This window comes from Schistocerca gregaria, chromosome 6, assembly GCF_023897955.1.
Source record: "Schistocerca gregaria isolate iqSchGreg1 chromosome 6, iqSchGreg1.2, whole genome shotgun sequence".
Classification (NCBI taxonomy): domain Eukaryota; kingdom Metazoa; phylum Arthropoda; class Insecta; order Orthoptera; family Acrididae; genus Schistocerca; species Schistocerca gregaria.
In genome coordinates this window covers 30367378-30390707 of record NC_064925.1, presented here as the reverse complement: position 1 = coordinate 30390707, position 23330 = coordinate 30367378, and the positions used below count along the sequence as shown (strand labels likewise).

General features: G+C 50.2%; 30 non-coding genes across 30 annotated transcripts; all 30 read right to left on the bottom strand.

Annotated features, from left to right (window-relative positions):
• Positions 1-27: 27 nt before the first annotated feature.
• Positions 28-100, bottom strand: Trnaa-ugc (transfer RNA alanine (anticodon UGC)). Its single transcript has one exon. It is a non-coding gene; the product is annotated as a tRNA-Ala (tRNA).
• Positions 101-1117: 1017 nt separating this feature from the next.
• Positions 1118-1190, bottom strand: Trnaa-agc (transfer RNA alanine (anticodon AGC)). The gene has a single exon. It is a non-coding gene; the product is annotated as a tRNA-Ala (tRNA).
• Positions 1191-1603: 413 nt separating this feature from the next.
• Positions 1604-1676, bottom strand: Trnaa-ugc (transfer RNA alanine (anticodon UGC)). The gene has a single exon. It is a non-coding gene; the product is annotated as a tRNA-Ala (tRNA).
• Positions 1677-2682: 1006 nt separating this feature from the next.
• On the bottom strand, positions 2683-2755 carry Trnaa-agc (transfer RNA alanine (anticodon AGC)). Its single transcript has one exon. It is a non-coding gene; the product is annotated as a tRNA-Ala (tRNA).
• Positions 2756-3168: 413 nt separating this feature from the next.
• Positions 3169-3241, bottom strand: Trnaa-ugc (transfer RNA alanine (anticodon UGC)). Its single transcript has one exon. It is a non-coding gene; the product is annotated as a tRNA-Ala (tRNA).
• A 1006-nt stretch (positions 3242-4247) lies between these two features.
• Positions 4248-4320, bottom strand: Trnaa-agc (transfer RNA alanine (anticodon AGC)). The gene has a single exon. It is a non-coding gene; the product is annotated as a tRNA-Ala (tRNA).
• Positions 4321-4733: 413 nt separating this feature from the next.
• On the bottom strand, positions 4734-4806 carry Trnaa-ugc (transfer RNA alanine (anticodon UGC)). The gene has a single exon. It is a non-coding gene; the product is annotated as a tRNA-Ala (tRNA).
• Positions 4807-5823: 1017 nt separating this feature from the next.
• Positions 5824-5896, bottom strand: Trnaa-agc (transfer RNA alanine (anticodon AGC)). Its single transcript has one exon. It is a non-coding gene; the product is annotated as a tRNA-Ala (tRNA).
• A 413-nt stretch (positions 5897-6309) lies between these two features.
• Trnaa-ugc (transfer RNA alanine (anticodon UGC)) lies at positions 6310-6382 on the bottom strand. The gene has a single exon. It is a non-coding gene; the product is annotated as a tRNA-Ala (tRNA).
• A 1017-nt stretch (positions 6383-7399) lies between these two features.
• On the bottom strand, positions 7400-7472 carry Trnaa-agc (transfer RNA alanine (anticodon AGC)). The gene has a single exon. It is a non-coding gene; the product is annotated as a tRNA-Ala (tRNA).
• A 413-nt stretch (positions 7473-7885) lies between these two features.
• On the bottom strand, positions 7886-7958 carry Trnaa-ugc (transfer RNA alanine (anticodon UGC)). The gene has a single exon. It is a non-coding gene; the product is annotated as a tRNA-Ala (tRNA).
• A 1017-nt stretch (positions 7959-8975) lies between these two features.
• On the bottom strand, positions 8976-9048 carry Trnaa-agc (transfer RNA alanine (anticodon AGC)). Its single transcript has one exon. It is a non-coding gene; the product is annotated as a tRNA-Ala (tRNA).
• A 413-nt stretch (positions 9049-9461) lies between these two features.
• On the bottom strand, positions 9462-9534 carry Trnaa-ugc (transfer RNA alanine (anticodon UGC)). The gene has a single exon. It is a non-coding gene; the product is annotated as a tRNA-Ala (tRNA).
• Positions 9535-10551: 1017 nt separating this feature from the next.
• Trnaa-agc (transfer RNA alanine (anticodon AGC)) lies at positions 10552-10624 on the bottom strand. The gene has a single exon. It is a non-coding gene; the product is annotated as a tRNA-Ala (tRNA).
• Positions 10625-11037: 413 nt separating this feature from the next.
• On the bottom strand, positions 11038-11110 carry Trnaa-ugc (transfer RNA alanine (anticodon UGC)). The gene has a single exon. It is a non-coding gene; the product is annotated as a tRNA-Ala (tRNA).
• A 1017-nt stretch (positions 11111-12127) lies between these two features.
• Positions 12128-12200, bottom strand: Trnaa-agc (transfer RNA alanine (anticodon AGC)). The gene has a single exon. It is a non-coding gene; the product is annotated as a tRNA-Ala (tRNA).
• A 413-nt stretch (positions 12201-12613) lies between these two features.
• Positions 12614-12686, bottom strand: Trnaa-ugc (transfer RNA alanine (anticodon UGC)). Its single transcript has one exon. It is a non-coding gene; the product is annotated as a tRNA-Ala (tRNA).
• A 1006-nt stretch (positions 12687-13692) lies between these two features.
• Trnaa-agc (transfer RNA alanine (anticodon AGC)) lies at positions 13693-13765 on the bottom strand. Its single transcript has one exon. It is a non-coding gene; the product is annotated as a tRNA-Ala (tRNA).
• Positions 13766-14178: 413 nt separating this feature from the next.
• Positions 14179-14251, bottom strand: Trnaa-ugc (transfer RNA alanine (anticodon UGC)). The gene has a single exon. It is a non-coding gene; the product is annotated as a tRNA-Ala (tRNA).
• A 1006-nt stretch (positions 14252-15257) lies between these two features.
• Positions 15258-15330, bottom strand: Trnaa-agc (transfer RNA alanine (anticodon AGC)). Its single transcript has one exon. It is a non-coding gene; the product is annotated as a tRNA-Ala (tRNA).
• A 413-nt stretch (positions 15331-15743) lies between these two features.
• On the bottom strand, positions 15744-15816 carry Trnaa-ugc (transfer RNA alanine (anticodon UGC)). The gene has a single exon. It is a non-coding gene; the product is annotated as a tRNA-Ala (tRNA).
• A 1006-nt stretch (positions 15817-16822) lies between these two features.
• On the bottom strand, positions 16823-16895 carry Trnaa-agc (transfer RNA alanine (anticodon AGC)). The gene has a single exon. It is a non-coding gene; the product is annotated as a tRNA-Ala (tRNA).
• Positions 16896-17308: 413 nt separating this feature from the next.
• On the bottom strand, positions 17309-17381 carry Trnaa-ugc (transfer RNA alanine (anticodon UGC)). Its single transcript has one exon. It is a non-coding gene; the product is annotated as a tRNA-Ala (tRNA).
• Positions 17382-18398: 1017 nt separating this feature from the next.
• On the bottom strand, positions 18399-18471 carry Trnaa-agc (transfer RNA alanine (anticodon AGC)). The gene has a single exon. It is a non-coding gene; the product is annotated as a tRNA-Ala (tRNA).
• A 413-nt stretch (positions 18472-18884) lies between these two features.
• Positions 18885-18957, bottom strand: Trnaa-ugc (transfer RNA alanine (anticodon UGC)). Its single transcript has one exon. It is a non-coding gene; the product is annotated as a tRNA-Ala (tRNA).
• A 1006-nt stretch (positions 18958-19963) lies between these two features.
• Positions 19964-20036, bottom strand: Trnaa-agc (transfer RNA alanine (anticodon AGC)). Its single transcript has one exon. It is a non-coding gene; the product is annotated as a tRNA-Ala (tRNA).
• A 413-nt stretch (positions 20037-20449) lies between these two features.
• Positions 20450-20522, bottom strand: Trnaa-ugc (transfer RNA alanine (anticodon UGC)). Its single transcript has one exon. It is a non-coding gene; the product is annotated as a tRNA-Ala (tRNA).
• A 1006-nt stretch (positions 20523-21528) lies between these two features.
• Positions 21529-21601, bottom strand: Trnaa-agc (transfer RNA alanine (anticodon AGC)). Its single transcript has one exon. It is a non-coding gene; the product is annotated as a tRNA-Ala (tRNA).
• Positions 21602-22014: 413 nt separating this feature from the next.
• Trnaa-ugc (transfer RNA alanine (anticodon UGC)) lies at positions 22015-22087 on the bottom strand. The gene has a single exon. It is a non-coding gene; the product is annotated as a tRNA-Ala (tRNA).
• A 1006-nt stretch (positions 22088-23093) lies between these two features.
• Positions 23094-23166, bottom strand: Trnaa-agc (transfer RNA alanine (anticodon AGC)). The gene has a single exon. It is a non-coding gene; the product is annotated as a tRNA-Ala (tRNA).
• Positions 23167-23330: the final 164 nt, after the last annotated feature.

Sequence of the window (23330 nt, the reverse complement as noted above, 5' to 3'; positions counted from 1 at the left end):
CACTTGGCATCCACTGACCACAAAACATGGAGGCGCCGGGGCTTGAACCCGGGACCTTTCACATGCAAAGCGAACGCTCTACCAACTGAGCTACGCCCCCATCCGCGACCAAACTGCGCTATTCTCCATTCCTTGAGACTCTGATGTGCACGGACACGATGCTTGGTTGGTTTGTAGCGCTGAAGGGACCAGAGTACAAAGGCGCGGACACGTTCATATACACAAGAGTTCCAAGTAGTTTCGATGCTCTGGTATTACGAATGCAAATTCCGTCTGTTTTTAACGTCTTAAATTGAAAGGGGGGTCACAAATTGCTCCGTTTTCACTCCTTGTCGACAATCACACAGCACCTGAGGTAACAAGCACATCTCGAGCCCCATTCTGCACTCCACTGTTCATGCAAACTCAGTGCCTCGCTCTTTGCTACTGTGTACCACTCTTGTCGTCCAACTGCAAAACACTGGGCCACAACAAGTTTCCACGTCTCCATTGCACTGCGCAAACTACGAAACGCTCCCCAAACATGGCACTCGCCCATGCAGCCGACTTTTACGACTTTACACGACGCTCACGCAACGCTCACGCTAGTGACAGCCTCATTTATAGTTCGACGTCGCCCCAAAGCGAATGAGCACATTTCGCCTACGGCTTAGGCCGCCCTCCTAGTGTGGCTGCTCGGTGTCTGCAGGCAGCGAGGGGCTGCAAGCTTCCTGCGTTCGCACCTATGTCACCTGTGCTTGCTTGTCAGAGACAGACTATCGCAAAACATACAAATCACTCCATGAACTGATTGCTACGGCATCTGTTATCAGAAGTCACAACTAGCAACACCAGTAGCAGCCGACTGCACGCAAAGAATAGGAATGTGCAGTGGGATTTACGTGAACCCGGCGTAAGGCAGATCTTTCCGACGTAGGCTTAAGAATGTTATGGGAACACTTGTACTGTTTGTAAATTAAGTGTAGGAGTTGGAGGAGGGTGCTTCCTGCGCACGAATAACAGCTCGCTTGCCAATTGTGGATGCTAATCGTTCTCTTGTATCTGCCTAGACACATCTGCTGGCTGTGAATTACTCCACTTGCATGGCAAGGTGCGCATGTAGGGGTGTTAAAAATTCTGGAGGCGCTGGGTATCGATCCCAGTACCTCTCGCATGCTAAGCGAGCGCTCTACCATCTGAGCTACGCCCCCTCCATGACAAATTGTGCTACATACAGCAATATCAATGTCACAGACGCTTGCACTCCCATTATTCCGCAGACAAACACTACTCTCTATGTATCTGTGAGGGTGTCTTTCAGGTTTCGTGCATTCTGTATTGAATCGTAGTTGGCCACAATGGAAGTGGCACGCATCACGTCGAAAATAGAATTCGGACACCGCTCTGAGTAAGACGAACGTGTTGTCCACTCTCTAGACTTCAATGACGTTAAGCCGTGATACCTAAGACAGACCTGCACTCGATGACAGCCGGTCCCCACACATACATCTTGCTCTCCTTACGTCAGTATGCATCATACAAGTCTGTGACGCTGGCTTTGCAACATCTTGCGTGCTTTTAGGTTCGCCGCGATCAACACTTGGCATCCACTGACCACAAAACATGGAGGCGCCGGGGCTTGAACCCGGGACCTTTCACATGCAAAGCGAACGCTCTACCAACTGAGCTACGCCCCCATCCGCGACCAAACTGCGCTATTCTCCATTCCTTGAGACTCTGATGTGCACGGACACGATGCTTGGTTGGTTTGTAGCGCTGAAGGGACCAGAGTACAAAGGCGCGGACACGTTCATATACACAAGAGTTCCAAGTAGTTTCGATGCTCTGGTATTACGAATGCAAATTCCGTCTGTTTTTAACGTCTTAAATTGAAAGGGGGGTCACAAATTGCTCCGTTTTCACTCCTTGTCGACAATCACACAGCACCTGAGGTAACAAGCACATCTCGAGCCCCATTCTGCACTCCACTGTTCATGCAAACTCAGTGCCTCGCTCTTTGCTACTGTGTACCACTCTTGTCGTCCAACTGCAAAACACTGGGCCACAACAAGTTTCCACGTCTCCATTGCACTGCGCAAACTACGAAACGCTCCCCAAACATGGCACTCGCCCATGCAGCCGACTTTTACGACTTTACACGACGCTCACGCTAGTGACAGCCTCATTTATAGTTCGACGTCGCCCCAAAGCGAATGAGCACATTTCGCCTACGGCTTAGGCCGCCCTCCTAGTGTGGCTGCTCGGTGTCTGCAGGCAGCGAGGGGCTGCAAGCTTCCTGCGTTCGCACCTATGTCACCTGTGCTTGCTTGTCAGAGACAGACTATCGCAAAACATACAAATCACTCCATGAACTGATTGCTACGGCATCTGTTATCAGAAGTCACAACTAGCAACACCAGTAGCAGCCGACTGCACGCAAAGAATAGGAATGTGCAGTGGGATTTACGTGAACCCGGCGTAAGGCAGATCTTTCCGACGTAGGCTTAAGAATGTTATGGGAACACTTGTACTGTTTGTAAATTAAGTGTAGGAGTTGGAGGAGGGTGCTTCCTGCGCACGAATAACAGCTCGCTTGCCAATTGTGGATGCTAATCGTTCTCTTGTATCTGCCTAGACACATCTGCTGGCTGTGAATTACTCCACTTGCATGGCAAGGTGCGCATGTAGGGGTGTTAAAAATTCTGGAGGCGCTGGGTATCGATCCCAGTACCTCTCGCATGCTAAGCGAGCGCTCTACCATCTGAGCTACGCCCCCTCCATGACAAATTGTGCTACATACAGCAATATCAATGTCACAGACGCTTGCACTCCCATTATTCCGCAGACAAACACTACTCTCTATGTATCTGTGAGGGTGTCTTTCAGGTTTCGTGCATTCTGTATTGAATCGTAGTTGGCCACAATGGAAGTGGCACGCATCACGTCGAAAATAGAATTCGGACACCGCTCTGAGTAAGACGAACGTGTTGTCCACTCTCTAGACTTCAATGACGTTAAGCCGTGATACCTAAGACAGACCTGCACTCGATGACAGCCGGTCCCCACACATACATCTTGCTCTCCTTACGTCAGTATGCATCATACAAGTCTGTGACGCTGGCTTTGCAACATCTTGCGTGCTTTTAGGTTCGCCGCGATCAACACTTGGCATCCACTGACCACAAAACATGGAGGCGCCGGGGCTTGAACCCGGGACCTTTCACATGCAAAGCGAACGCTCTACCAACTGAGCTACGCCCCCATCCGCGACCAAACTGCGCTATTCTCCATTCCTTGAGACTCTGATGTGCACGGACACGATGCTTGGTTGGTTTGTAGCGCTGAAGGGACCAGAGTACAAAGGCGCGGACACGTTCATATACACAAGAGTTCCAAGTAGTTTCGATGCTCTGGTATTACGAATGCAAATTCCGTCTGTTTTTAACGTCTTAAATTGAAAGGGGGGTCACAAATTGCTCCGTTTTCACTCCTTGTCGACAATCACACAGCACCTGAGGTAACAAGCACATCTCGAGCCCCATTCTGCACTCCACTGTTCATGCAAACTCAGTGCCTCGCTCTTTGCTACTGTGTACCACTCTTGTCGTCCAACTGCAAAACACTGGGCCACAACAAGTTTCCACGTCTCCATTGCACTGCGCAAACTACGAAACGCTCCCCAAACATGGCACTCGCCCATGCAGCCGACTTTTACGACTTTACACGACGCTCACGCTAGTGACAGCCTCATTTATAGTTCGACGTCGCCCCAAAGCGAATGAGCACATTTCGCCTACGGCTTAGGCCGCCCTCCTAGTGTGGCTGCTCGGTGTCTGCAGGCAGCGAGGGGCTGCAAGCTTCCTGCGTTCGCACCTATGTCACCTGTGCTTGCTTGTCAGAGACAGACTATCGCAAAACATACAAATCACTCCATGAACTGATTGCTACGGCATCTGTTATCAGAAGTCACAACTAGCAACACCAGTAGCAGCCGACTGCACGCAAAGAATAGGAATGTGCAGTGGGATTTACGTGAACCCGGCGTAAGGCAGATCTTTCCGACGTAGGCTTAAGAATGTTATGGGAACACTTGTACTGTTTGTAAATTAAGTGTAGGAGTTGGAGGAGGGTGCTTCCTGCGCACGAATAACAGCTCGCTTGCCAATTGTGGATGCTAATCGTTCTCTTGTATCTGCCTAGACACATCTGCTGGCTGTGAATTACTCCACTTGCATGGCAAGGTGCGCATGTAGGGGTGTTAAAAATTCTGGAGGCGCTGGGTATCGATCCCAGTACCTCTCGCATGCTAAGCGAGCGCTCTACCATCTGAGCTACGCCCCCTCCATGACAAATTGTGCTACATACAGCAATATCAATGTCACAGACGCTTGCACTCCCATTATTCCGCAGACAAACACTACTCTCTATGTATCTGTGAGGGTGTCTTTCAGGTTTCGTGCATTCTGTATTGAATCGTAGTTGGCCACAATGGAAGTGGCACGCATCACGTCGAAAATAGAATTCGGACACCGCTCTGAGTAAGACGAACGTGTTGTCCACTCTCTAGACTTCAATGACGTTAAGCCGTGATACCTAAGACAGACCTGCACTCGATGACAGCCGGTCCCCACACATACATCTTGCTCTCCTTACGTCAGTATGCATCATACAAGTCTGTGACGCTGGCTTTGCAACATCTTGCGTGCTTTTAGGTTCGCCGCGATCAACACTTGGCATCCACTGACCACAAAACATGGAGGCGCCGGGGCTTGAACCCGGGACCTTTCACATGCAAAGCGAACGCTCTACCAACTGAGCTACGCCCCCATCCGCGACCAAACTGCGCTATTCTCCATTCCTTGAGACTCTGATGTGCACGGACACGATGCTTGGTTGGTTTGTAGCGCTGAAGGGACCAGAGTACAAAGGCGCGGACACGTTCATATACACAAGAGTTCCAAGTAGTTTCGATGCTCTGGTATTACGAATGCAAATTCCGTCTGTTTTTAACGTCTTAAATTGAAAGGGGGGTCACAAATTGCTCCGTTTTCACTCCTTGTCGACAATCACACAGCACCTGAGGTAACAAGCACATCTCGAGCCCCATTCTGCACTCCACTGTTCATGCAAACTCAGTGCCTCGCTCTTTGCTACTGTGTACCACTCTTGTCGTCCAACTGCAAAACACTGGGCCACAACAAGTTTCCACGTCTCCATTGCACTGCGCAAACTACGAAACGCTCCCCAAACATGGCACTCGCCCATGCAGCCGACTTTTACGACTTTACACGACGCTCACGCAACGCTCACGCTAGTGACAGCCTCATTTATAGTTCGACGTCGCCCCAAAGCGAATGAGCACATTTCGCCTACGGCTTAGGCCGCCCTCCTAGTGTGGCTGCTCGGTGTCTGCAGGCAGCGAGGGGCTGCAAGCTTCCTGCGTTCGCACCTATGTCACCTGTGCTTGCTTGTCAGAGACAGACTATCGCAAAACATACAAATCACTCCATGAACTGATTGCTACGGCATCTGTTATCAGAAGTCACAACTAGCAACACCAGTAGCAGCCGACTGCACGCAAAGAATAGGAATGTGCAGTGGGATTTACGTGAACCCGGCGTCAGGCAGATCTTTCCGACGTAGGCTTAAGAATGTTATGGGAACACTTGTACTGTTTGTAAATTAAGTGTAGGAGTTGGAGGAGGGTGCTTCCTGCGCACGAATAACAGCTCGCTTGCCAATTGTGGATGCTAATCGTTCTCTTGTATCTGCCTAGACACATCTGCTGGCTGTGAATTACTCCACTTGCATGGCAAGGTGCGCATGTAGGGGTGTTAAAAATTCTGGAGGCGCTGGGTATCGATCCCAGTACCTCTCGCATGCTAAGCGAGCGCTCTACCATCTGAGCTACGCCCCCTCCATGACAAATTGTGCTACATACAGCAATATCAATGTCACAGACGCTTGCACTCCCATTATTCCGCAGACAAACACTACTCTCTATGTATCTGTGAGGGTGTCTTTCAGGTTTCGTGCATTCTGTATTGAATCGTAGTTGGCCACAATGGAAGTGGCACGCATCACGTCGAAAATAGAATTCGGACACCGCTCTGAGTAAGACGAACGTGTTGTCCACTCTCTAGACTTCAATGACGTTAAGCCGTGATACCTAAGACAGACCTGCACTCGATGACAGCCGGTCCCCACACATACATCTTGCTCTCCTTACGTCAGTATGCATCATACAAGTCTGTGACGCTGGCTTTGCAACATCTTGCGTGCTTTTAGGTTCGCCGCGATCAACACTTGGCATCCACTGACCACAAAACATGGAGGCGCCGGGGCTTGAACCCGGGACCTTTCACATGCAAAGCGAACGCTCTACCAACTGAGCTACGCCCCCATCCGCGACCAAACTGCGCTATTCTCCATTCCTTGAGACTCTGATGTGCACGGACACGATGCTTGGTTGGTTTGTAGCGCTGAAGGGACCAGAGTACAAAGGCGCGGACACGTTCATATACACAAGAGTTCCAAGTAGTTTCGATGCTCTGGTATTACGAATGCAAATTCCGTCTGTTTTTAACGTCTTAAATTGAAAGGGGGGTCACAAATTGCTCCGTTTTCACTCCTTGTCGACAATCACACAGCACCTGAGGTAACAAGCACATCTCGAGCCCCATTCTGCACTCCACTGTTCATGCAAACTCAGTGCCTCGCTCTTTGCTACTGTGTACCACTCTTGTCGTCCAACTGCAAAACACTGGGCCACAACAAGTTTCCACGTCTCCATTGCACTGCGCAAACTACGAAACGCTCCCCAAACATGGCACTCGCCCATGCAGCCGACTTTTACGACTTTACACGACGCTCACGCAACGCTCACGCTAGTGACAGCCTCATTTATAGTTCGACGTCGCCCCAAAGCGAATGAGCACATTTCGCCTACGGCTTAGGCCGCCCTCCTAGTGTGGCTGCTCGGTGTCTGCAGGCAGCGAGGGGCTGCAAGCTTCCTGCGTTCGCACCTATGTCACCTGTGCTTGCTTGTCAGAGACAGACTATCGCAAAACATACAAATCACTCCATGAACTGATTGCTACGGCATCTGTTATCAGAAGTCACAACTAGCAACACCAGTAGCAGCCGACTGCACGCAAAGAATAGGAATGTGCAGTGGGATTTACGTGAACCCGGCGTCAGGCAGATCTTTCCGACGTAGGCTTAAGAATGTTATGGGAACACTTGTACTGTTTGTAAATTAAGTGTAGGAGTTGGAGGAGGGTGCTTCCTGCGCACGAATAACAGCTCGCTTGCCAATTGTGGATGCTAATCGTTCTCTTGTATCTGCCTAGACACATCTGCTGGCTGTGAATTACTCCACTTGCATGGCAAGGTGCGCATGTAGGGGTGTTAAAAATTCTGGAGGCGCTGGGTATCGATCCCAGTACCTCTCGCATGCTAAGCGAGCGCTCTACCATCTGAGCTACGCCCCCTCCATGACAAATTGTGCTACATACAGCAATATCAATGTCACAGACGCTTGCACTCCCATTATTCCGCAGACAAACACTACTCTCTATGTATCTGTGAGGGTGTCTTTCAGGTTTCGTGCATTCTGTATTGAATCGTAGTTGGCCACAATGGAAGTGGCACGCATCACGTCGAAAATAGAATTCGGACACCGCTCTGAGTAAGACGAACGTGTTGTCCACTCTCTAGACTTCAATGACGTTAAGCCGTGATACCTAAGACAGACCTGCACTCGATGACAGCCGGTCCCCACACATACATCTTGCTCTCCTTACGTCAGTATGCATCATACAAGTCTGTGACGCTGGCTTTGCAACATCTTGCGTGCTTTTAGGTTCGCCGCGATCATCACTTGGCATCCACTGACCACAAAACATGGAGGCGCCGGGGCTTGAACCCGGGACCTTTCACATGCAAAGCGAACGCTCTACCAACTGAGCTACGCCCCCATCCGCGACCAAACTGCGCTATTCTCCATTCCTTGAGACTCTGATGTGCACGGACACGATGCTTGGTTGGTTTGTAGCGCTGAAGGGACCAGAGTACAAAGGCGCGGACACGTTCATATACACAAGAGTTCCAAGTAGTTTCGATGCTCTGGTATTACGAATGCAAATTCCGTCTGTTTTTAACGTCTTAAATTGAAAGGGGGGTCACAAATTGCTCCGTTTTCACTCCTTGTCGACAATCACACAGCACCTGAGGTAACAAGCACATCTCGAGCCCCATTCTGCACTCCACTGTTCATGCAAACTCAGTGCCTCGCTCTTTGCTACTGTGTACCACTCTTGTCGTCCAACTGCAAAACACTGGGCCACAACAAGTTTCCACGTCTCCATTGCACTGCGCAAACTACGAAACGCTCCCCAAACATGGCACTCGCCCATGCAGCCGACTTTTACGACTTTACACGACGCTCACGCAACGCTCACGCTAGTGACAGCCTCATTTATAGTTCGACGTCGCCCCAAAGCGAATGAGCACATTTCGCCTACGGCTTAGGCCGCCCTCCTAGTGTGGCTGCTCGGTGTCTGCAGGCAGCGAGGGGCTGCAAGCTTCCTGCGTTCGCACCTATGTCACCTGTGCTTGCTTGTCAGAGACAGACTATCGCAAAACATACAAATCACTCCATGAACTGATTGCTACGGCATCTGTTATCAGAAGTCACAACTAGCAACACCAGTAGCAGCCGACTGCACGCAAAGAATAGGAATGTGCAGTGGGATTTACGTGAACCCGGCGTAAGGCAGATCTTTCCGACGTAGGCTTAAGAATGTTATGGGAACACTTGTACTGTTTGTAAATTAAGTGTAGGAGTTGGAGGAGGGTGCTTCCTGCGCACGAATAACAGCTCGCTTGCCAATTGTGGATGCTAATCGTTCTCTTGTATCTGCCTAGACACATCTGCTGGCTGTGAATTACTCCACTTGCATGGCAAGGTGCGCATGTAGGGGTGTTAAAAATTCTGGAGGCGCTGGGTATCGATCCCAGTACCTCTCGCATGCTAAGCGAGCGCTCTACCATCTGAGCTACGCCCCCTCCATGACAAATTGTGCTACATACAGCAATATCAATGTCACAGACGCTTGCACTCCCATTATTCCGCAGACAAACACTACTCTCTATGTATCTGTGAGGGTGTCTTTCAGGTTTCGTGCATTCTGTATTGAATCGTAGTTGGCCACAATGGAAGTGGCACGCATCACGTCGAAAATAGAATTCGGACACCGCTCTGAGTAAGACGAACGTGTTGTCCACTCTCTAGACTTCAATGACGTTAAGCCGTGATACCTAAGACAGACCTGCACTCGATGACAGCCGGTCCCCACACATACATCTTGCTCTCCTTACGTCAGTATGCATCATACAAGTCTGTGACGCTGGCTTTGCAACATCTTGCGTGCTTTTAGGTTCGCCGCGATCAACACTTGGCATCCACTGACCACAAAACATGGAGGCGCCGGGGCTTGAACCCGGGACCTTTCACATGCAAAGCGAACGCTCTACCAACTGAGCTACGCCCCCATCCGCGACCAAACTGCGCTATTCTCCATTCCTTGAGACTCTGATGTGCACGGACACGATGCTTGGTTGGTTTGTAGCGCTGAAGGGACCAGAGTACAAAGGCGCGGACACGTTCATATACACAAGAGTTCCAAGTAGTTTCGATGCTCTGGTATTACGAATGCAAATTCCGTCTGTTTTTAACGTCTTAAATTGAAAGGGGGGTCACAAATTGCTCCGTTTTCACTCCTTGTCGACAATCACACAGCACCTGAGGTAACAAGCACATCTCGAGCCCCATTCTGCACTCCACTGTTCATGCAAACTCAGTGCCTCGCTCTTTGCTACTGTGTACCACTCTTGTCGTCCAACTGCAAAACACTGGGCCACAACAAGTTTCCACGTCTCCATTGCACTGCGCAAACTACGAAACGCTCCCCAAACATGGCACTCGCCCATGCAGCCGACTTTTACGACTTTACACGACGCTCACGCAACGCTCACGCTAGTGACAGCCTCATTTATAGTTCGACGTCGCCCCAAAGCGAATGAGCACATTTCGCCTACGGCTTAGGCCGCCCTCCTAGTGTGGCTGCTCGGTGTCTGCAGGCAGCGAGGGGCTGCAAGCTTCCTGCGTTCGCACCTATGTCACCTGTGCTTGCTTGTCAGAGACAGACTATCGCAAAACATACAAATCACTCCATGAACTGATTGCTACGGCATCTGTTATCAGAAGTCACAACTAGCAACACCAGTAGCAGCCGACTGCACGCAAAGAATAGGAATGTGCAGTGGGATTTACGTGAACCCGGCGTCAGGCAGATCTTTCCGACGTAGGCTTAAGAATGTTATGGGAACACTTGTACTGTTTGTAAATTAAGTGTAGGAGTTGGAGGAGGGTGCTTCCTGCGCACGAATAACAGCTCGCTTGCCAATTGTGGATGCTAATCGTTCTCTTGTATCTGCCTAGACACATCTGCTGGCTGTGAATTACTCCACTTGCATGGCAAGGTGCGCATGTAGGGGTGTTAAAAATTCTGGAGGCGCTGGGTATCGATCCCAGTACCTCTCGCATGCTAAGCGAGCGCTCTACCATCTGAGCTACGCCCCCTCCATGACAAATTGTGCTACATACAGCAATATCAATGTCACAGACGCTTGCACTCCCATTATTCCGCAGACAAACACTACTCTCTATGTATCTGTGAGGGTGTCTTTCAGGTTTCGTGCATTCTGTATTGAATCGTAGTTGGCCACAATGGAAGTGGCACGCATCACGTCGAAAATAGAATTCGGACACCGCTCTGAGTAAGACGAACGTGTTGTCCACTCTCTAGACTTCAATGACGTTAAGCCGTGATACCTAAGACAGACCTGCACTCGATGACAGCCGGTCCCCACACATACATCTTGCTCTCCTTACGTCAGTATGCATCATACAAGTCTGTGACGCTGGCTTTGCAACATCTTGCGTGCTTTTAGGTTCGCCGCGATCATCACTTGGCATCCACTGACCACAAAACATGGAGGCGCCGGGGCTTGAACCCGGGACCTTTCACATGCAAAGCGAACGCTCTACCAACTGAGCTACGCCCCCATCCGCGACCAAACTGCGCTATTCTCCATTCCTTGAGACTCTGATGTGCACGGACACGATGCTTGGTTGGTTTGTAGCGCTGAAGGGACCAGAGTACAAAGGCGCGGACACGTTCATATACACAAGAGTTCCAAGTAGTTTCGATGCTCTGGTATTACGAATGCAAATTCCGTCTGTTTTTAACGTCTTAAATTGAAAGGGGGGTCACAAATTGCTCCGTTTTCACTCCTTGTCGACAATCACACAGCACCTGAGGTAACAAGCACATCTCGAGCCCCATTCTGCACTCCACTGTTCATGCAAACTCAGTGCCTCGCTCTTTGCTACTGTGTACCACTCTTGTCGTCCAACTGCAAAACACTGGGCCACAACAAGTTTCCACGTCTCCATTGCACTGCGCAAACTACGAAACGCTCCCCAAACATGGCACTCGCCCATGCAGCCGACTTTTACGACTTTACACGACGCTCACGCAACGCTCACGCTAGTGACAGCCTCATTTATAGTTCGACGTCGCCCCAAAGCGAATGAGCACATTTCGCCTACGGCTTAGGCCGCCCTCCTAGTGTGGCTGCTCGGTGTCTGCAGGCAGCGAGGGGCTGCAAGCTTCCTGCGTTCGCACCTATGTCACCTGTGCTTGCTTGTCAGAGACAGACTATCGCAAAACATACAAATCACTCCATGAACTGATTGCTACGGCATCTGTTATCAGAAGTCACAACTAGCAACACCAGTAGCAGCCGACTGCACGCAAAGAATAGGAATGTGCAGTGGGATTTACGTGAACCCGGCGTAAGGCAGATCTTTCCGACGTAGGCTTAAGAATGTTATGGGAACACTTGTACTGTTTGTAAATTAAGTGTAGGAGTTGGAGGAGGGTGCTTCCTGCGCACGAATAACAGCTCGCTTGCCAATTGTGGATGCTAATCGTTCTCTTGTATCTGCCTAGACACATCTGCTGGCTGTGAATTACTCCACTTGCATGGCAAGGTGCGCATGTAGGGGTGTTAAAAATTCTGGAGGCGCTGGGTATCGATCCCAGTACCTCTCGCATGCTAAGCGAGCGCTCTACCATCTGAGCTACGCCCCCTCCATGACAAATTGTGCTACATACAGCAATATCAATGTCACAGACGCTTGCACTCCCATTATTCCGCAGACAAACACTACTCTCTATGTATCTGTGAGGGTGTCTTTCAGGTTTCGTGCATTCTGTATTGAATCGTAGTTGGCCACAATGGAAGTGGCACGCATCACGTCGAAAATAGAATTCGGACACCGCTCTGAGTAAGACGAACGTGTTGTCCACTCTCTAGACTTCAATGACGTTAAGCCGTGATACCTAAGACAGACCTGCACTCGATGACAGCCGGTCCCCACACATACATCTTGCTCTCCTTACGTCAGTATGCATCATACAAGTCTGTGACGCTGGCTTTGCAACATCTTGCGTGCTTTTAGGTTCGCCGCGATCAACACTTGGCATCCACTGACCACAAAACATGGAGGCGCCGGGGCTTGAACCCGGGACCTTTCACATGCAAAGCGAACGCTCTACCAACTGAGCTACGCCCCCATCCGCGACCAAACTGCGCTATTCTCCATTCCTTGAGACTCTGATGTGCACGGACACGATGCTTGGTTGGTTTGTAGCGCTGAAGGGACCAGAGTACAAAGGCGCGGACACGTTCATATACACAAGAGTTCCAAGTAGTTTCGATGCTCTGGTATTACGAATGCAAATTCCGTCTGTTTTTAACGTCTTAAATTGAAAGGGGGGTCACAAATTGCTCCGTTTTCACTCCTTGTCGACAATCACACAGCACCTGAGGTAACAAGCACATCTCGAGCCCCATTCTGCACTCCACTGTTCATGCAAACTCAGTGCCTCGCTCTTTGCTACTGTGTACCACTCTTGTCGTCCAACTGCAAAACACTGGGCCACAACAAGTTTCCACGTCTCCATTGCACTGCGCAAACTACGAAACGCTCCCCAAACATGGCACTCGCCCATGCAGCCGACTTTTACGACTTTACACGACGCTCACGCTAGTGACAGCCTCATTTATAGTTCGACGTCGCCCCAAAGCGAATGAGCACATTTCGCCTACGGCTTAGGCCGCCCTCCTAGTGTGGCTGCTCGGTGTCTGCAGGCAGCGAGGGGCTGCAAGCTTCCTGCGTTCGCACCTATGTCACCTGTGCTTGCTTGTCAGAGACAGACTATCGCAAAACATACAAATCACTCCATGAACTGATTGCTACGGCATCTGTTATCAGAAGTCACAACTAGCAACACCAGTAGCAGCCGACTGCACGCAAAGAATAGGAATGTGCAGTGGGATTTACGTGAACCCGGCGTAAGGCAGATCTTTCCGACGTAGGCTTAAGAATGTTATGGGAACACTTGTACTGTTTGTAAATTAAGTGTAGGAGTTGGAGGAGGGTGCTTCCTGCGCACGAATAACAGCTCGCTTGCCAATTGTGGATGCTAATCGTTCTCTTGTATCTGCCTAGACACATCTGCTGGCTGTGAATTACTCCACTTGCATGGCAAGGTGCGCATGTAGGGGTGTTAAAAATTCTGGAGGCGCTGGGTATCGATCCCAGTACCTCTCGCATGCTAAGCGAGCGCTCTACCATCTGAGCTACGCCCCCTCCATGACAAATTGTGCTACATACAGCAATATCAATGTCACAGACGCTTGCACTCCCATTATTCCGCAGACAAACACTACTCTCTATGTATCTGTGAGGGTGTCTTTCAGGTTTCGTGCATTCTGTATTGAATCGTAGTTGGCCACAATGGAAGTGGCACGCATCACGTCGAAAATAGAATTCGGACACCGCTCTGAGTAAGACGAACGTGTTGTCCACTCTCTAGACTTCAATGACGTTAAGCCGTGATACCTAAGACAGACCTGCACTCGATGACAGCCGGTCCCCACACATACATCTTGCTCTCCTTACGTCAGTATGCATCATACAAGTCTGTGACGCTGGCTTTGCAACATCTTGCGTGCTTTTAGGTTCGCCGCGATCAACACTTGGCATCCACTGACCACAAAACATGGAGGCGCCGGGGCTTGAACCCGGGACCTTTCACATGCAAAGCGAACGCTCTACCAACTGAGCTACGCCCCCATCCGCGACCAAACTGCGCTATTCTCCATTCCTTGAGACTCTGATGTGCACGGACACGATGCTTGGTTGGTTTGTAGCGCTGAAGGGACCAGAGTACAAAGGCGCGGACACGTTCATATACACAAGAGTTCCAAGTAGTTTCGATGCTCTGGTATTACGAATGCAAATTCCGTCTGTTTTTAACGTCTTAAATTGAAAGGGGGGTCACAAATTGCTCCGTTTTCACTCCTTGTCGACAATCACACAGCACCTGAGGTAACAAGCACATCTCGAGCCCCATTCTGCACTCCACTGTTCATGCAAACTCAGTGCCTCGCTCTTTGCTACTGTGTACCACTCTTGTCGTCCAACTGCAAAACACTGGGCCACAACAAGTTTCCACGTCTCCATTGCACTGCGCAAACTACGAAACGCTCCCCAAACATGGCACTCGCCCATGCAGCCGACTTTTACGACTTTACACGACGCTCACGCTAGTGACAGCCTCATTTATAGTTCGACGTCGCCCCAAAGCGAATGAGCACATTTCGCCTACGGCTTAGGCCGCCCTCCTAGTGTGGCTGCTCGGTGTCTGCAGGCAGCGAGGGGCTGCAAGCTTCCTGCGTTCGCACCTATGTCACCTGTGCTTGCTTGTCAGAGACAGACTATCGCAAAACATACAAATCACTCCATGAACTGATTGCTACGGCATCTGTTATCAGAAGTCACAACTAGCAACACCAGTAGCAGCCGACTGCACGCAAAGAATAGGAATGTGCAGTGGGATTTACGTGAACCCGGCGTAAGGCAGATCTTTCCGACGTAGGCTTAAGAATGTTATGGGAACACTTGTACTGTTTGTAAATTAAGTGTAGGAGTTGGAGGAGGGTGCTTCCTGCGCACGAATAACAGCTCGCTTGCCAATTGTGGATGCTAATCGTTCTCTTGTATCTGCCTAGACACATCTGCTGGCTGTGAATTACTCCACTTGCATGGCAAGGTGCGCATGTAGGGGTGTTAAAAATTCTGGAGGCGCTGGGTATCGATCCCAGTACCTCTCGCATGCTAAGCGAGCGCTCTACCATCTGAGCTACGCCCCCTCCATGACAAATTGTGCTACATACAGCAATATCAATGTCACAGACGCTTGCACTCCCATTATTCCGCAGACAAACACTACTCTCTATGTATCTGTGAGGGTGTCTTTCAGGTTTCGTGCATTCTGTATTGAATCGTAGTTGGCCACAATGGAAGTGGCACGCATCACGTCGAAAATAGAATTCGGACACCGCTCTGAGTAAGACGAACGTGTTGTCCACTCTCTAGACTTCAATGACGTTAAGCCGTGATACCTAAGACAGACCTGCACTCGATGACAGCCGGTCCCCACACATACATCTTGCTCTCCTTACGTCAGTATGCATCATACAAGTCTGTGACGCTGGCTTTGCAACATCTTGCGTGCTTTTAGGTTCGCCGCGATCAACACTTGGCATCCACTGACCACAAAACATGGAGGCGCCGGGGCTTGAACCCGGGACCTTTCACATGCAAAGCGAACGCTCTACCAACTGAGCTACGCCCCCATCCGCGACCAAACTGCGCTATTCTCCATTCCTTGAGACTCTGATGTGCACGGACACGATGCTTGGTTGGTTTGTAGCGCTGAAGGGACCAGAGTACAAAGGCGCGGACACGTTCATATACACAAGAGTTCCAAGTAGTTTCGATGCTCTGGTATTACGAATGCAAATTCCGTCTGTTTTTAACGTCTTAAATTGAAAGGGGGGTCACAAATTGCTCCGTTTTCACTCCTTGTCGACAATCACACAGCACCTGAGGTAACAAGCACATCTCGAGCCCCATTCTGCACTCCACTGTTCATGCAAACTCAGTGCCTCGCTCTTTGCTACTGTGTACCACTCTTGTCGTCCAACTGCAAAACACTGGGCCACAACAAGTTTCCACGTCTCCATTGCACTGCGCAAACTACGAAACGCTCCCCAAACATGGCACTCGCCCATGCAGCCGACTTTTACGACTTTACACGACGCTCACGCTAGTGACAGCCTCATTTATAGTTCGACGTCGCCCCAAAGCGAATGAGCACATTTCGCCTACGGCTTAGGCCGCCCTCCTAGTGTGGCTGCTCGGTGTCTGCAGGCAGCGAGGGGCTGCAAGCTTCCTGCGTTCGCACCTATGTCACCTGTGCTTGCTTGTCAGAGACAGACTATCGCAAAACATACAAATCACTCCATGAACTGATTGCTACGGCATCTGTTATCAGAAGTCACAACTAGCAACACCAGTAGCAGCCGACTGCACGCAAAGAATAGGAATGTGCAGTGGGATTTACGTGAACCCGGCGTAAGGCAGATCTTTCCGACGTAGGCTTAAGAATGTTATGGGAACACTTGTACTGTTTGTAAATTAAGTGTAGGAGTTGGAGGAGGGTGCTTCCTGCGCACGAATAACAGCTCGCTTGCCAATTGTGGATGCTAATCGTTCTCTTGTATCTGCCTAGACACATCTGCTGGCTGTGAATTACTCCACTTGCATGGCAAGGTGCGCATGTAGGGGTGTTAAAAATTCTGGAGGCGCTGGGTATCGATCCCAGTACCTCTCGCATGCTAAGCGAGCGCTCTACCATCTGAGCTACGCCCCCTCCATGACAAATTGTGCTACATACAGCAATATCAATGTCACAGACGCTTGCACTCCCATTATTCCGCAGACAAACACTACTCTCTATGTATCTGTGAGGGTGTCTTTCAGGTTTCGTGCATTCTGTATTGAATCGTAGTTGGCCACAATGGAAGTGGCACGCATCACGTCGAAAATAGAATTCGGACACCGCTCTGAGTAAGACGAACGTGTTGTCCACTCTCTAGACTTCAATGACGTTAAGCCGTGATACCTAAGACAGACCTGCACTCGATGACAGCCGGTCCCCACACATACATCTTGCTCTCCTTACGTCAGTATGCATCATACAAGTCTGTGACGCTGGCTTTGCAACATCTTGCGTGCTTTTAGGTTCGCCGCGATCAACACTTGGCATCCACTGACCACAAAACATGGAGGCGCCGGGGCTTGAACCCGGGACCTTTCACATGCAAAGCGAACGCTCTACCAACTGAGCTACGCCCCCATCCGCGACCAAACTGCGCTATTCTCCATTCCTTGAGACTCTGATGTGCACGGACACGATGCTTGGTTGGTTTGTAGCGCTGAAGGGACCAGAGTACAAAGGCGCGGACACGTTCATATACACAAGAGTTCCAAGTAGTTTCGATGCTCTGGTATTACGAATGCAAATTCCGTCTGTTTTTAACGTCTTAAATTGAAAGGGGGGTCACAAATTGCTCCGTTTTCACTCCTTGTCGACAATCACACAGCACCTGAGGTAACAAGCACATCTCGAGCCCCATTCTGCACTCCACTGTTCATGCAAACTCAGTGCCTCGCTCTTTGCTACTGTGTACCACTCTTGTCGTCCAACTGCAAAACACTGGGCCACAACAAGTTTCCACGTCTCCATTGCACTGCGCAAACTACGAAACGCTCCCCAAACATGGCACTCGCCCATGCAGCCGACTTTTACGACTTTACACGACGCTCACGCAACGCTCACGCTAGTGACAGCCTCATTTATAGTTCGACGTCGCCCCAAAGCGAATGAGCACATTTCGCCTACGGCTTAGGCCGCCCTCCTAGTGTGGCTGCTCGGTGTCTGCAGGCAGCGAGGGGCTGCAAGCTTCCTGCGTTCGCACCTATGTCACCTGTGCTTGCTTGTCAGAGACAGACTATCGCAAAACATACAAATCACTCCATGAACTGATTGCTACGGCATCTGTTATCAGAAGTCACAACTAGCAACACCAGTAGCAGCCGACTGCACGCAAAGAATAGGAATGTGCAGTGGGATTTACGTGAACCCGGCGTAAGGCAGATCTTTCCGACGTAGGCTTAAGAATGTTATGGGAACACTTGTACTGTTTGTAAATTAAGTGTAGGAGTTGGAGGAGGGTGCTTCCTGCGCACGAATAACAGCTCGCTTGCCAATTGTGGATGCTAATCGTTCTCTTGTATCTGCCTAGACACATCTGCTGGCTGTGAATTACTCCACTTGCATGGCAAGGTGCGCATGTAGGGGTGTTAAAAATTCTGGAGGCGCTGGGTATCGATCCCAGTACCTCTCGCATGCTAAGCGAGCGCTCTACCATCTGAGCTACGCCCCCTCCATGACAAATTGTGCTACATACAGCAATATCAATGTCACAGACGCTTGCACTCCCATTATTCCGCAGACAAACACTACTCTCTATGTATCTGTGAGGGTGTCTTTCAGGTTTCGTGCATTCTGTATTGAATCGTAGTTGGCCACAATGGAAGTGGCACGCATCACGTCGAAAATAGAATTCGGACACCGCTCTGAGTAAGACGAACGTGTTGTCCACTCTCTAGACTTCAATGACGTTAAGCCGTGATACCTAAGACAGACCTGCACTCGATGACAGCCGGTCCCCACACATACATCTTGCTCTCCTTACGTCAGTATGCATCATACAAGTCTGTGACGCTGGCTTTGCAACATCTTGCGTGCTTTTAGGTTCGCCGCGATCAACACTTGGCATCCACTGACCACAAAACATGGAGGCGCCGGGGCTTGAACCCGGGACCTTTCACATGCAAAGCGAACGCTCTACCAACTGAGCTACGCCCCCATCCGCGACCAAACTGCGCTATTCTCCATTCCTTGAGACTCTGATGTGCACGGACACGATGCTTGGTTGGTTTGTAGCGCTGAAGGGACCAGAGTACAAAGGCGCGGACACGTTCATATACACAAGAGTTCCAAGTAGTTTCGATGCTCTGGTATTACGAATGCAAATTCCGTCTATTTTTAACGTCTTAAATTGAAAGGGGGGTCACAAATTGCTCCGTTTTCACTCCTTGTCGACAATCACACAGCACCTGAGGTAACAAGCACATCTCGAGCCCCATTCTGCACTCCACTGTTCATGCAAACTCAGTGCCTCGCTCTTTGCTACTGTGTACCACTCTTGTCGTCCAACTGCAAAACACTGGGCCACAACAAGTTTCCACGTCTCCATTGCACTGCGCAAACTACGAAACGCTCCCCAAACATGGCACTCGCCCATGCAGCCGACTTTTACGACTTTACACGACGCTCACGCTAGTGACAGCCTCATTTATAGTTCGACGTCGCCCCAAAGCGAATGAGCACATTTCGCCTACGGCTTAGGCCGCCCTCCTAGTGTGGCTGCTCGGTGTCTGCAGGCAGCGAGGGGCTGCAAGCTTCCTGCGTTCGCACCTATGTCACCTGTGCTTGCTTGTCAGAGACAGACTATCGCAAAACATACAAATCACTCCATGAACTGATTGCTACGGCATCTGTTATCAGAAGTCACAACTAGCAACACCAGTAGCAGCCGACTGCACGCAAAGAATAGGAATGTGCAGTGGGATTTACGTGAACCCGGCGTAAGGCAGATCTTTCCGACGTAGGCTTAAGAATGTTATGGGAACACTTGTACTGTTTGTAAATTAAGTGTAGGAGTTGGAGGAGGGTGCTTCCTGCGCACGAATAACAGCTCGCTTGCCAATTGTGGATGCTAATCGTTCTCTTGTATCTGCCTAGACACATCTGCTGGCTGTGAATTACTCCACTTGCATGGCAAGGTGCGCATGTAGGGGTGTTAAAAATTCTGGAGGCGCTGGGTATCGATCCCAGTACCTCTCGCATGCTAAGCGAGCGCTCTACCATCTGAGCTACGCCCCCTCCATGACAAATTGTGCTACATACAGCAATATCAATGTCACAGACGCTTGCACTCCCATTATTCCGCAGACAAACACTACTCTCTATGTATCTGTGAGGGTGTCTTTCAGGTTTCGTGCATTCTGTATTGAATCGTAGTTGGCCACAATGGAAGTGGCACGCATCACGTCGAAAATAGAATTCGGACACCGCTCTGAGTAAGACGAACGTGTTGTCCACTCTCTAGACTTCAATGACGTTAAGCCGTGATACCTAAGACAGACCTGCACTCGATGACAGCCGGTCCCCACACATACATCTTGCTCTCCTTACGTCAGTATGCATCATACAAGTCTGTGACGCTGGCTTTGCAACATCTTGCGTGCTTTTAGGTTCGCCGCGATCAACACTTGGCATCCACTGACCACAAAACATGGAGGCGCCGGGGCTTGAACCCGGGACCTTTCACATGCAAAGCGAACGCTCTACCAACTGAGCTACGCCCCCATCCGCGACCAAACTGCGCTATTCTCCATTCCTTGAGACTCTGATGTGCACGGACACGATGCTTGGTTGGTTTGTAGCGCTGAAGGGACCAGAGTACAAAGGCGCGGACACGTTCATATACACAAGAGTTCCAAGTAGTTTCGATGCTCTGGTATTACGAATGCAAATTCCGTCTGTTTTTAACGTCTTAAATTGAAAGGGGGGTCACAAATTGCTCCGTTTTCACTCCTTGTTGACAATCACACAGCACCTGAGGTAACAAGCACATCTCGAGCCCCATTCTGCACTCCACTGTTCATGCAAACTCAGTGCCTCGCTCTTTGCTACTGTGTACCACTCTTGTCGTCCAACTGCAAAACACTGGGCCACAACAAGTTTCCACGTCTCCATTGCACTGCGCAAACTACGAAACGCTCCCCAAACATGGCACTCGCCCATGCAGCCGACTTTTACGACTTTACACGACGCTCACGCTAGTGACAGCCTCATTTATAGTTCGACGTCGCCCCAAAGCGAATGAGCACATTTCGCCTACGGCTTAGGCCGCCCTCCTAGTGTGGCTGCTCGGTGTCTGCAGGCAGCGAGGGGCTGCAAGCTTCCTGCGTTCGCACCTATGTCACCTGTGCTTGCTTGTCAGAGACAGACTATCGCAAAACATACAAATCACTCCATGAACTGATTGCTACGGCATCTGTTATCAGAAGTCACAACTAGCAACACCAGTAGCAGCCGACTGCACGCAAAGAATAGGAATGTGCAGTGGGATTTACGTGAACCCGGCGTAAGGCAGATCTTTCCGACGTAGGCTTAAGAATGTTATGGGAACACTTGTACTGTTTGTAAATTAAGTGTAGGAGTTGGAGGAGGGTGCTTCCTGCGCACGAATAACAGCTCGCTTGCCAATTGTGGATGCTAATCGTTCTCTTGTATCTGCCTAGACACATCTGCTGGCTGTGAATTACTCCACTTGCATGGCAAGGTGCGCATGTAGGGGTGTTAAAAATTCTGGAGGCGCTGGGTATCGATCCCAGTACCTCTCGCATGCTAAGCGAGCGCTCTACCATCTGAGCTACGCCCCCTCCATGACAAGTTGTGCTACATACAGCAATATCAATGTCACAGACGCTTGCACTCCCATTATTCCGCAGACAAACACTACTCTCTATGTATCTGTGAGGGTGTCTTTCAGGTTTCGTGCATTCTGTATTGAATCGTAGTTGGCCACAATGGAAGTGGCACGCATCACGTCGAAAATAGAATTCGGACACCGCTCTGAGTAAGACGAACGTGTTGTCCACTCTCTAGACTTCAATGACGTTAAGCCGTGATACCTAAGACAGACCTGCACTCGATGACAGCCGGTCCCCACACATACATCTTGCTCTCCTTACGTCAGTATGCATCATACAAGTCTGTGACGCTGGCTTTGCAACATCTTGCGTGCTTTTAGGTTCGCCGCGATCAACACTTGGCATCCACTGACCACAAAACATGGAGGCGCCGGGGCTTGAACCCGGGACCTTTCACATGCAAAGCGAACGCTCTACCAACTGAGCTACGCCCCCATCCGCGACCAAACTGCGCTATTCTCCATTCCTTGAGACTCTGATGTGCACGGACACGATGCTTGGTTGGTTTGTAGCGCTGAAGGGACCAGAGTACAAAGGCGCGGACACGTTCATATACACAAGAGTTCCAAGTAGTTTCGATGCTCTGGTATTACGAATGCAAATTCTGTCTGTTTTTAACGTCTTAAATTGAAAGGGGGGTCACAAATTGCTCCGTTTTCACTCCTTGTCGACAATCACACAGCACCTGAGGTAACAAGCACATCTCGAGCCCCATTCTGCACTCCACTGTTCATGCAAACTCAGTGCCTCGCTCTTTGCTACTGTGTACCACTCTTGTCGTCCAACTGCAAAACACTGGGCCACAACAAGTTTCCACGTCTCCATTGCACTGCGCAAACTACGAAACGCTCCCCAAACATGGCACTCGCCCATGCAGCCGACTTTTACGACTTTACACGACGCTCACGCTAGTGACAGCCTCATTTATAGTTCGACGTCGCCCCAAAGCGAATGAGCACATTTCGCCTACGGCTTAGGCCGCCCTCCTAGTGTGGCTGCTCGGTGTCTGCAGGCAGCGAGGGGCTGCAAGCTTCCTGCGTTCGCACCTATGTCACCTGTGCTTGCTTGTCAGAGACAGACTATCGCAAAACATACAAATCACTCCATGAACTGATTGCTACGGCATCTGTTATCAGAAGTCACAACTAGCAACACCAGTAGCAGCCGACTGCACGCAAAGAATAGGAATGTGCAGTGGGATTTACGTGAACCCGGCGTAAGGCAGATCTTTCCGACGTAGGCTTAAGAATGTTATGGGAACACTTGTACTGTTTGTAAATTAAGTGTAGGAGTTGGAGGAGGGTGCTTCCTGCGCACGAATAACAGCTCGCTTGCCAATTGTGGATGCTAATCGTTCTCTTGTATCTGCCTAGACACATCTGCTGGCTGTGAATTACTCCACTTGCATGGCAAGGTGCGCATGTAGGGGTGTTAAAAATTCTGGAGGCGCTGGGTATCGATCCCAGTACCTCTCGCATGCTAAGCGAGCGCTCTACCATCTGAGCTACGCCCCCTCCATGACAAATTGTGCTACATACAGCAATATCAATGTCACAGACGCTTGCACTCCCATTATTCCGCAGACAAACACTACTCTCTATGTATCTGTGAGGGTGTCTTTCAGGTTTCGTGCATTCTGTATTGAATCGTAGTTGGCCACAATGGAAGTGGCACGCAT